The following is a 13,047-nucleotide window of genomic DNA, read 5'->3' as shown; positions in this document are numbered from 1 at the left end:
AAATGTTCTATCCAGCGCCACCGAGTTCACTTGACATAGCCACTTCCACAAACCCTAGTCACTCCAGACTAACTGATAGGGATCTCGGTCTCACCGAGATGGGATTGCAAACTCTCTATTTCCCTTCGTAACGTTTCGGTCCAACCGAGATAGTGATCGGTCCCACCGACTTTGCAATGCAAACTCTTTGTTTCCCTTTCGTAACATTTCGGTCTCACCGAAATGAGCGATTCGGTCCCACCGAGTTTGCCTGACCAACTCTCTGGTTAGCTTATTACAAAAATCAGTCCCATCGACTTGGTGTAATTGGTCTCACCGAGATTAAGTTATGTCCTAACCCTAATGAAATCAGTCCCACCGAAAAGCCTAACATTGACATTTTGAACTAAATCGGTCCGGCCGAGTTTTCGGATTCGGTCCCACCGAGTTTGGTAAATTGTGTGTAGCGGTTAGACTTTTATGGAGGCTATATATACCCCTCCGCCCTTCCTTCATTAGAGAGGAGAGCCATCAGAACGTGCCTACACTTCAGCATTCATTTTCTGAGAGAGAACCACCTACTCATTTGTTGAGACCAAGATATTCCATTCCAACCATTTGAGTCTTGATCTATAGTCTTCCCCAAGTTGCTTTCCACTCAAATCATCTTTCCACCAAATCCAAATCTGTGAGAGAGAGTTCACTGTTGGGGAGACTATCATTTGAAGCACAAGAGCAAGGAGTTCATCATCAACACACCGTTTATTACCTTATGGAGAGTGGTGTCTCCTAGATTGGTTAGGTGTTACTTGGGAGCCTCCATCAAGATTGTGGAGTTGAACCAAGGAGTTTGTACGGTCAAGGAGATCGCCTACTTCATGAAGATCTACCCTAGTGAGGCAAGTCCTTCATGGGCGATGGCCATGATGGGATAGACAAGGTTGCTTCTTCGTGGACCCTTCGTGGGTGGAGCCCTCCATGGACTCGTGCAACCATTACCCTTCATGGGTTGAAGTCTCCATCAACGTGGATGTATGATAGCACCACCTATCAGAACCATGCCAAAAATCTCCGCGTCTACATTGCGTTTGCTCCCTCCAAACTCCTCCCTTTACCTTCATGTGCAATGTTTGACATTCCGCTGCTATACTCTTAGACTTGCATGTGTAGGTTGATTGCTTGACTTGTTCTAAGTTGTTAAAATCTGCCAAGACTTAAAATTGGGAAAAGGCTAGATTTTTATTTGGTCAAGTAGTATAATCAGCCCCCCCCCCTCTGGACATACTTTCGATCCTACATGAGGAGCTAGCCAAACTACTCGAGGCCGGGTTCATCAAAGAAATCAAACACCCAGATTGGCAAGCCAACTTGGTCATGGTGCCGAAGAAGGATAAATCTTGGCGCCTTTGTGTCGATTTCAAGGACCTCAATAAGGCTTGCCCTAAAGACCCTTTCTCGTTGCCCCACATTGACCAGATCATCAATGCAACCGTGGGACACGACTCATTGTGTTTCCTCGATGCTTACTCCGGATACCATTAGATTAAAATGAAGGAGTCTGACTAGGCCGCAACGAAGTTCATCACCCCGTATGGGCCTTTCCGTTTCAGCACTATGCCTTTTGGGCTTGAAAACACTAGTGCCACTTACCAATGCATGATTCAAACATGCTTGGAAAAACAAATCGGCAAGACAGTTGAAGCATATGTGAACGACGTGGTCATCAAGACTAAACACGTCGAATCATTGGTGGACGATCTCCGCCTCACATTTGGCAACCTCCGAACATACGACATACGGCTCAATCCGAAAAAATGCGTCTTCGGTGTTCCAGCCGGAAAGCTACTGGGGTTCATTGTCTCCCATAGAGGAATTGAAGCAAACCCAGCTAAAATCCAAGCCTTGTCGCAATTGGCCACACCAACAGACTTAAAGCAGGTCCAGAAACTAGCAGGGTGCGTGGCGGCTTTGAGCCGCTTTATCTCCGGATAAGGAGAAAAGCAATACCACTTTACAGACTACTTAGACGGAACGACAACTTCAAATGGACGAATGGGGCCACAGCAGGATTGGAGGAAATAAAAACCTTATTAGCAGGCAACCCAATCCTAGCTGCCCTAGGTGTTGGCGAGCCTATGTTGCTTTATATCTCCGCAACTCACCAGGTAGTGAGCGATGTACTCATCGTCGAGCGAGGGGAAGAGGGACATAAATTCCCCATCCAAAAGCTAGTGTATTACGTATTGGAGGTTCTTACACCATGCAAATCACGATACCAACACTACCAAAAAGATAGCTTATGCGGTCTTTATGGCATCCCGAAAACTCCGACACTATTTTCAAGAGTGTTCGATCATGGTGGCATCCGAAGTGCCACTTAACGACAACATAAACAACAGGGACGCCACCGGCCGCATAGCCAAATGGGCCATTGAGCTCTTACCATTTTAAATAACATACAAGCCACACCGAGCTATTAAATCTCAGGTGTTGGCCGACTTCGTCACCGAGTGGACGGAAGCCGAGCTCCCTAAAGAGTATAGTTCATACTCCAACTTGATCATGTACTTTGACGGCTCTAAAATGCTAGCCGGACTGGGGGCTGGTGTCATCTTGACATCCCCTATGGGGGACACAGTCCGCTACGTGTTACAAATCATGTATACGGACTCCAATAATGCAGCCGAATACGAGGCACTTCTACATGGTCTTCGCATGGCTATCTCCATGGGCATACAACGCCTAGAGGTGCGCGGAGCCTCAAACCTCGCAATATCTTAGGTAAATGGACAGTTTGATGCAAAAGATCCAAAAATGGTGGCATATCGAAACGCCGTATTAAAAATATCAGCTCGGTTCGAGGGGCCTGAATTTCATCACATCGCTCGAGACAGTAACCAGGCAGTGGACGTACTTGCTCGCATGGGTGCTAAGCGCGACCCCGTCCCGCCTAACACCTTTGTGGAAAGGCTCTTCAAGCCATCTGTGGTATGGTAGGACGAGATCGGAGATGCCAGTATGGACCTGATCACGCCCCCAGCAGTCGAGCACAATACCGATATCATCAGGGGTTTGGATACCGAAATAACACCCTCTTCTCATGAGATCATGGCCGTTATTGCTCCATGGACCGAACCCTTCCTGGCCTACCTTAACAGGCAGGAGCTTCTTGATGATCAAAATGAGGCCCATCGCATAGTTCGGCGTTCTAAAGCCTACAAAGTTCATGAAGGTGAAATGTACAAGAAAAGTACTACCGGAGTTCTCCAAAGGTGCATCTCTGAAAAAGGAGGGACGGAAACTCTTGGCTGAAATACATGCTGGTCTGTGCGGCCATCATGCTGCAGCTCGGGCCCTCTTAAGCAAGGCCATCCATACTGCGTTTTTCTGGCCAATGGCCCAAGAAGATGCGCAAGCCCTTGTCCAACGTTGTGTGGGATGTCAGCTTTTCGCCAATCAAAGTCATATGCCTCCCACTGCCTTAAGAACAATCCCCATCACTTGGCCCTTCGCTGTCTGGGGGTTCGATATGGTCGGACCCCTTAAAGGGGGAAGCTACAAAAAGAATTATTTACTGGTTATGGTGGATAAATTCACTAAGTGGATAGAGGCCAAACCAGTAAAAACAGCTAAAGTAGGACCAGTGAGTGACTTTATATCCGGCGTGGTACACCGCTATGGTGTCCCGCACAGCATCATCACTGATAATGGCTCCAATTTAACAGCTGAGAAGGTGAAAAATTGGTGTGCTAACTTGGGCATTAAACTCGACAATGCATCCGTCTACCACCCTCAAACAAACGGTCAGGTTGAACGGGCTAATGGCCTGATAATGAGCGGCATTAAACCCTGACTAGTGCACTCCCTACGGGAGTCGGATAAGCACTGGGTTGAGGAACTTGCAACTTGATTCCGTACTCTAGGGGGCTACGGACTACACCTAACCGAACTACCAGATATACACATTTCTTCATGGTGTACGGCAACGAAGGTGTCCTGCCCTACGACATTATTCATGACTCAGCTCGAGTGCGCATGTACGAAGAGCGAGAAGCCGAGCTCGATCGACAGGACGACCTAGACGGACTTGAAGAGGAGGGCGATATTGCACAAGCTCGTTTCGCATTTCATCAACAACAAGCCAGGCAATACCAAAGCAGAGAAGTGCGGGCCAAGACTTATAATGTTGGTGACCTCGTCTTGCGTCTCCTAGAGAATTAGAAGGATAAGCTCAAACCAAGATTGGAGGGCCCCTTCATCATAGATGAAGTTCTCACTGGAGGAGCCTATCGCCTTCATAATGCATCGGATAATCGCCTTGAGACGAATCCATGGAGTGCTGCTCGGCTCTGACGATTCTACAGATAGTTCGGTAGCACCTTTTTAACTTTGACTAGGTCCCTTTTTCTCCTCTCCTTTTTTATTTTTTATTTTCATATCCCAGGGTATGTTCAGATCTACCGAATTGTTAGGGGTACACATCTTTAAATGTATACACCCCACTATAACTAGGGGCTTCTTTGACGAAGTTTATTATTAAAAGCTTGTGGCTTACATTGTTTACATCGTTTGTTCCATACACTTTTTGCCATTATATGCACCTCTATGACTTAAGTTTTTGCCAAGCTGGGTTGCCTCGCTCCTGTGTTTATACCCTACGTTCCCGATTGTTTGGCTAGGGTGTAAAGGAAGCACCTCTGTGATTGTTACAACCAGGTAATCAGGATCTATACCTCAGACGGGTGAAGCCAAAAGCTAGCGTTCTTAAGGTAATAATTGGTCGGCAAATAATGATAGATTACTTACATTTATGTAATTCTTCTCACAAATAAGGGACATGCTGCCCGTAATTCTATCTTTCGAATCAAAGCCTAGGCATGCATAATTAGGCATGCCGGCCCAAGGAAAGGAAACCTTAACGGAACTATTTTCCCTGGAAGATGTTTCTTACGTTAAATAGTAATATAACATAACTCCTCGAACAAATTTTGTCTATTTGAGCAATATGACCGGATTGCCTGTTTCCGGACATAATGAATGTTTATCACATTCCAACATGGTATCCAAAAACACTCCAAGTTCTTGGTTCAGAGGTTGAAGCCGAAGGCCTGCGATGACAAATTTTGACAAGTTCGGTTGGAGATAAGTTCAATAATAAAGTATATTGATAAATCGAACTGGATGCCTATCTTTATCTATGACATCTATAAGACTACCTAAACTACAGTCTTCTTGCGAATATTTCGTAACTATCATCACTTGGTCATACACCAAGTTCACGGGAATCTCTTTTTCGTCTGGTCCCTGAGGTCCAACTCGGGCCATATGATTCGGATCGAGCCCGGTGTAGCGCGTTTTCACCATCGCCCATGCTTCCCATGCACCTTCCCGGCATGCTGAGGCCTTCCATAGCTCCAAACGGCACCGGGCACCTTTGAACAGGTTCGCCAACCCCTCCATACATTCTGGAGGGGCATTGGATGGCCATAAGGCTTTGACCATGCTCTTCATGGCTTTCCGGGCCCGCTCATGCACTATGGACAACTCTTTTAGAACGTCGCCTCGGAATCCGGATACTTCCTCTTCAGGATGCCCGGTTAACAGACCTGCAAGAACAGCATTATAACACTCCGAATTATGGGATAATATGATTCCTCTGGATGGTTCAAAGGTCATACCGAATATGCCGCCTTTCAACTTTTTATTCTCTTTTTGTGCGTCCGATAATTGAGCCTTTAAGCTCTTTATCTCTTTGGCTTGCTTATACTTTTCCTCCTCCAGTTTGTTCTTTTGCTCAGTGGTCGTCGTGACTTTCTTCATCTCCTCTAGCTCTGTGGTGGCGGCATTTAGATTTGTCCGGCTCATTTCAAGCTCCTGGGACAACACGTTGTTCTTCTCTTTGAGAACCTGCGGTCATAACGATCCTTAAATTGGTTGGTCTAAACCGCTTCAAGTCTCAAGGGCTACTGGCATAAAATTGCACAAACCATTACCTACATATCTTTTGAAAACAGGTGAGCAGCTCCAACAAGTCCGTCCCGGGCGGCTCGGATATATGCATCCACGTGCTGAGGGCAGTAAATTCCTGCTCAGTAAAAATTGGAGCGCGCATAGTCTCTTTTAGTCGTCGATGATTCATCACGCTCTCCACTTCGGAATTTGTGAAAGATACGTCATTTGAATCCTCATGAGGTGGATGAGCTGGCGCTGCATCCGTACTGGCTCTTGTCCTGGTTGATGAGCCTGGCGCCAGATTAGCTAATGATCGGCTAACTGGGACTTTGGACATGGTTCGCCATGTGCTCCTCCTGAAATAAGATGGGAGGAGAAATATGACAATCTGGTCTTATGCCTAGGCATATATTAAAGGTTATACCTCTTTGATGAAGGAGGGGGCTCGACGGTGCTCCCGGTTTCCTTTCATTTTGAAGGCTCACCCTGCGTAGATGCTACCTTCCTAGGGGCCGCCCTTGATGGGGTGCGGCTCACTGAGCGCCAATCCTATGAAGCATGATTCAGTGTGATGGATGAGACGCAAGTGGGGGGTTCCTTTTTGAGGATGATCTCCGAATACTTACATTGGAGAAAGGGAGGAGGTCGGGGTAGTCGGCCATAATAGCCACTTCCAAGCCATCAAGGCTCGCTTGATAAAACACTCCATCATCAAACTCTATAAATATATGGATCTTCGCGGGAGCCGGGGTCCTCGTTGCGACCATAGTCCTCTGGTTGTGGGGAGGGGCAATGAATATTTTCGACCACCTTCCTCCATGTCTGTTTTAAGATGACCAGAACAATTCGGTTAGCATACCTCGATAATGAGGCGGTACAATGTTGATAATCAAAAACTTACCCATTCAATCGGGTTATACATGGAGAAACCTTCCCCACAATTTAAATGGGCGAATTCTTCTTTCTCCCCTTTATAAAGATCTGCTAGAATGGCCACCAGAGCGGCTGGGGTATCCGGCCCTCGCGCTTATAACGGGATGCGTCGTCCTCTCCATTGTAATACCATAAAGGGGTTACTCTAGATTGAAGGGGCTGAATGCATCGTTTTATCGCGACGGCCATGACTTCGACTATCGAGAGTTCGTAATGGGCAAGTAACCTGACCTTGCTGACCAGCCTCATTACTTCCGCACTGTCCTCTTGCTTGGGTCCCCGGGGGCGCTAGTTGAGGCATTTCTTCAAAGGAGCGCTGGAGAATTTGGGAATTCCACATCGAACTGGGTCCGGAAGGGGAACATCCTCAATATAAAACCATTCCGAAGTCCATTCTTCGGATCCCTTTTTGGGAGTTCCGACAAGGTAACCTGATCCGGCTATATGACATACTTCGGCGCCGCCCACTTCAAATATAGAACCCCCTTGATGACGAGGGACGAGGCAAAAGTACTTTCTCCATAGTTCAAAATGAGCCTCATAGCCTAAGAACAGTTCCCAGAGAACGACAAAACCTGATATGTGCAGGATAGAACCTGGTGTAAGGTTGTGTAGCTAGATCCCGTAGAATTCCAATAGACCCCTGAGGAAGGGGTGGATCGGGAATCCTAAGCCCCTCAGAAGAAACGAGACGAAGCACACCCTCTCCTCCTTGTTGGGGTTGGGGAAATTCTCTGCTAGCACGTCATTGCCAATCAAGGCCAATCCCGCCCGCACAGGGACTAGATCTGCGGGAGGTAGATATCCCTGCGTCTGAAGTCGATTCAGCTAGAGGTGAGAGACGGAGCAGCTTCACCAATCACCTGCTTGAGGGTCATGAGGGCGCGAGGAAGAGCTAACGGCACTGCCAGGTTTTGAAGTTTTTCGTGGTTGGCTCTGATGATCTTTACGCGATGTGGATGGCATTTGGGGATCTAACATCCTTATATAGATGCCGCCCTTGCGTGGTAAGGGGCTTATTTGTAAAAAAATATTATGGACCATTCGCATTCACCCGGTGTGTGGAAATCGAGGCAACGATAGGAAGGAATCATAAAGGCAGAACATGGAGGTCAAGACCGGACTATTATCAATCCGGAGTATGATGAAGAACCCGCCTTCCAAAGCCGAAGACATAAGCCGGATACTACATCGTCATTGAAGGCAAGTTCGGGGGCTACAGAGAGAGTGCTGGATTAGGGGGGCCTCGGGTGTCCGGTCTATTCGATATCGGCCAGACTGATGGGCCGTGAAGACAAAACAGAAGACTATCCCCCGTGTCCGGGTAGGGCTCCTATATGCGTGGGCGGCAAGTTTGGTGTCCGGATGTACTATTTCCTTCCTCTGCAAACCGATTCTGTACAACCCTAGGCCCCTCCGGTGTGTATATAAACTGAATGGTTTAGTTCGTAGTGGCTATCAGAACAATCATAGGCTAGACAGCTAGGGTTTGGCCATTACAATCTCGAGGTAGATCGACTCTTGTAACCCCTATACTCATCGAATACAATCAAGCAGGACGTAGGATTTTACGTCCTTAAAGAGGGCCCGAACCTGGGTAAACACTGTGTCCCCATTGTTCCTTGTTACCATTGATCCTTAGACTCACAGCTTGGGGGCCCCTACCCGAGATCTGCCAGTTTTAACATCAACAGTGCCTTCACATGCATGCCCCCCGTGACACTCATTGGGTTCTGGTGAAACATATTCTCCGGTATATACGTGGCACCATGGCTATGGGTCTCACCCTGACGGCTTCCTCCAACACCGACCTCGTCGCCTACTCTGACACCGACTTGGCTGGGTGCCCCGACACTCGGCGCTCCACCTCCGGCTACTGCATCTACCTTTGGCCCACTCTAATCTCGTGGTCGTCTAAACGACAACCCATGGTTTCACGATCGAGCGCCGAGGCCGAGTACAGGGTTGTGGCCAATGCCGTCGCAGAGTGCTCCTGGCTACAACAGCTATTTCAGGAGTTGCTATGTGAGGTTCCCAAGGCCATGATTGTCTATTGTGACAACGTCTCCGCGGTCTACCTTTCCACCAACCCTGTTAATCATCGTCGGACGAAGCATATTGAGCTCGACATTCACTTTATCCGGGAGCACGTTGCACTTGGTCGTGTTCGAGTCTTGCATGTACCCATCGATCAACAGTTCGTCGATGTCATGACGAAGGGACTACCTACCTCGAGTTTCGATGGTTTTCGGTCCAGTCTTTGCGTCTCCGGCGATGCTTCAACTGCGCGCAGGGGGGGGGCGTTAAGCACGGTTGTCATTGCATTTATATCTGGCGGCTAGGATCTTTTGTATTTACTTTCTAGCTTAGCGATATCTCCCGATCATATCCCTATATAGCGGATACGGTTGAGATCTCGCAGCCCTTATACCTATATATGTGCTTAATACATGATCAATGAGAATTATCGATGCATGCAATCCTCCTCTTCCTAACTTACAACAGCAATGGCAGCTAGGTCATTGCTTCCGGCCCGTTCTCCTCCTGGGCCTCCTTTTAAGCTGCGCTGGCTCCAGCCCTCCGCCGGAGTGGTTTGCGCCTGTGGCATGTCCGACTGGCACCGTCACCAACGTGTATGGCTCTTTCCCGGACCGCACCATCTGCCGCGCAGCCAACGCTACGTTCCCACGCACCGAAGGGGAGCTCGTGGCCGCCAGGTGAAGCCAAGGTGAAGGTGGCCACCAGGCACTCCCACAGCTTCCCCAAGCTAGCCTGCCCGGGCGGCCGCGACGGCACGATCATCAGCACGGAGCGGCTCAACCGGGCGGTGAGCGTCGACGCAGCCAAGGTGCTGATGACCTCGAGAGCGGCATGGTGCTCTGGGACATGATCCACGCAGCCACAGCAGGGCAAAAGGCACAAATTTGACCTTGGATCGAAACTATTTCACAAACTAAACTGTTCTTGAAAGTATTTCACCCGACTGACCTTTAATGTGCAGCGCCTGACAGCAAGGCGCTACACTCTATTGTGCAACGCCTAACACTTAGGCGCCACACTGTGCAGCGCCTAGCTCAAAGGAGTTGCACTACACTGTGCAGCGCCTAGCTGTAAGGAGTTGCACAGTAGAGTGCAGCGCCTTGTTGTCGGGCGCTACATAAAAGGGTCAACAGTATGAAATAAAGCAGTTTAGTTTGTGAAATACTTTCGCTTTGAGGTTAAATTTGTCAATTTTGCCCCGCAGCGGTCGGTCTGGCGCTGCCGCACTCGCCGTCCTGGTATGGCCTCACCATCGGGGGGCTGCTCGTGACGGGCGCGCACGGGAGCTCGCTGTGGGGAAAGGGCAGCGCCGTGCACGAGTACATGGTCGGGATGAGGATCGTGACGTTGGTGCCAGCGAGCCAGGGATTCGCTGTGGTCAGGGAGCTCGGCCACAAACACCCAGACCTCAACGCGGCCAAGGTCTCCCTCGGCGTTCTTGGCGTCGTCTCACAGGTATGAACCCTACGTGGCTACAGGTGTATGTGTGTACTGTGAAATGTATCAACTGCTGCATCTATGGAGATTAACCACTACGGAGTAGTACCATCTTATTGCTTTGGAGTGAAAGACAAGTTTACTTAACTATGGGTTTTAATTGGATTTAATTAGCCGTCGCTGTTTGTTCACGTACGGTTTTTGCAAAATCCCATTCTCTCCGGTGAGGTTTCGCCTAGGTCTTGAGCCATTCGACTTCTCCACCTGTAGGTTCTCACGTCTATATGTGGTGAGATTATATCAGCTCAGTGCGTCGACGTAGACGCAACGAAAACTCAGGCGGCTTAAATGTAGAATGGACTTTGCCGTTAACTAACCCTTCTTTGGTGTCATATGAAGGTTACTCTGCAGCTGCAACCAATGTTCAAGCGGTCGGTCACGTTCGTCGAGCGCGACGACTTGGACTTCGTGGCACAGGTGGCTCTGTGGGCCGATCGGCACAAGTTTGGCGACATGACGTGGCTGCCACGGCGGGCCAAGGTCATCTACCGCGAGGACGGACGCGTTGATGTCTCGTCGCCTGGCAATGGCCTCAACAACTACCTCGGTTTCCGCTCTAACCCGACGCTCGGGCTTATGCCAGAGTCGCAGAGGAATGCCTAGAGGAGGACCGTGACGACATCGCACGGTGCCTGGCGGCGCTGGTGCCCGCAGCGACGTTCAAGCTGCAGGGGTACGGCTTCACGAACGACGGCTCTTTCTTCACCGGATACCCGATGGTCGGGTACCAACACCGCATCCGGGCATCTGGGACATGCATTGACGGCAAGGAGGACGGGCTCCTTTCCTCGTGCCCGTGGGACCCACGCATCCGGAGCTTCTTCTTCTACAACTCTGGCTTCAGTGTTGCGCTCTCCAAAGCTCCGGCGTTGGTTGCCGACATGCGGCGACTCTGTGACCTCAACCCGTGCACCTTATGTGGTTTGGACGCCAAGATGGGTGTGCTCGTCCTATGTTAGGGCCTCATCTACCTACCTCGGCAAGGTGGAGGACTCGGTCGACTTCGACATCACCTACTACCGGAGCTACACTGAAGGCACGCCATGAGCGCATTATGATGTAATCGACGAGCTCGAACAACTAGCTTTGCGAAAGTACAATGCCGTCACACACTGGGGCAAGAACCACAACTTTGCCTTCGACGGTGCCATGACCAAGTACGCAAAGGCTGGCGAGTTCCTCAAGGTGAAGGAGAGGTATGACCCTGACGGGATCTTCTCTAGCGAGTGGAGCAACCAGGTGCTTGGCATCAAGGGACAAAAATTGTCCAGAAGGGTTGCGCCATGGAAGGGCACTGCATCTGTTGATGAGTGGTTAAACAATGATGGTCCTTATGAGCTAATTGTTCTACACGCATCTGCTCTCATGAGTCGCACTATGCGCCAGAACCGGGCTATTTCTGTCGAAACGGGAAAGGTGTATGCAGAGGCGAGGATTTGCTCGCTCCAACCTGCCTCTGGCAACACGCATACCAATCATCAGGATGAACTGTGATTGAAATAGATAATTGAAACTCCATTTTACAACAAAGGAAGATAATAGAAGCTCGATGTATGGGTCAAGAAGCTCTGCAATCTAATGTTGAAGTAGTACATTTTTTTGTTAGTGGTTTGTTAATATTCTTCACTTTCTTCCATAGAATTATCCCTATGTAGGCTTCTATAGATTTATCTCCATGTTTGTTTCCCTCGAATTGTTGTATGTGTACTTTACTTCACGTTATGTTTTCATTCATTTTTAGTTCCATGTGTACTTACTTCACTTGCATTACGCAAAAGATGTTATTGTCAGCAATATTTTGGATACGGCGCGGAAAAAATGGTTACCGGGCGGTAACCATAAATCCCCATACCCCGCGAAAAATTGCCTTAAGGCATTTTCAACACGGACCCTCAAACCACCCGCAGCCGTCAAACGCGGGTGTGTATCAGTTCGCTTGGCGGTCCGGACGCATGTTTTCCCACAAACCGAAGACAAATTGAGGGCTTCGCGCACGTCTGGACCGCTGTCACGCCCACGTCTGATTGCCCTAACCCACTAAAAAGCCCCAACCCTCGCTCGCGTGCGCTTCCCACCCGGCGCCAGCTGCGCATTCATGTCGCTAGAGAGCAGCCGATCTGCATTGACACCAACGCAGATCGAACGTGACCTCTAACTATCGTCATCGAAGCTGCGCGATAGCTGAGAGAGCGTCGTCCATTGCACACCTGGCTGAACACGCCTCCTCGCCGTTGGAAATATGCCCTAGGGGCAATAATAAAGTGGTTATTATTATATTTCCTTAATCATGATAAAGGTTTATTATTCATGCTAGAATCGTATTGACCGGAAACTTAAATACATGTATGGATACATAAAAAAATACCGTGTCCCTAGTAAGCCTCTACTAGACTAGCTCGTTGACTAAAGATGGTTAAGGTTTCCTAACCATAGATATCTATTATCGCTTGGCAACGGGATCACATTATTAGGACAATGATGTGATGGGCAAGACCCACCCGTTAGCTTAGCATATGATCATTCAGTTTATTGCTACTACTTTCTTAATTTTAAATAAATATTCCTTCGACCATAGGTTCATGCAACTCCCGAATACCAAGGAATACCTTGTGTGCTATCAAACGTCATAACGTAACTGGGTGATCA

General features: G+C 48.8%; 1 pseudogene; it reads left to right on the top strand.

Moving 5' to 3' along the window:
• Positions 1–8,633: 8,633 nt before the first annotated feature.
• On the top strand, positions 8,634–11,895 carry LOC123153395 (probable L-gulonolactone oxidase 4; annotated as a pseudogene).
• Positions 11,896–13,047: the final 1,152 nt, after the last annotated feature.

The sequence above is a fragment of the Triticum aestivum genome, chromosome 7A, assembly GCF_018294505.1.
Source record: "Triticum aestivum cultivar Chinese Spring chromosome 7A, IWGSC CS RefSeq v2.1, whole genome shotgun sequence".
NCBI lineage: Eukaryota > Viridiplantae > Streptophyta > Magnoliopsida > Poales > Poaceae > Triticum > Triticum aestivum.
Note: the sequence above shows the minus strand (reverse complement) of the source record. Positions and strands in the feature narration are given on the sequence as shown.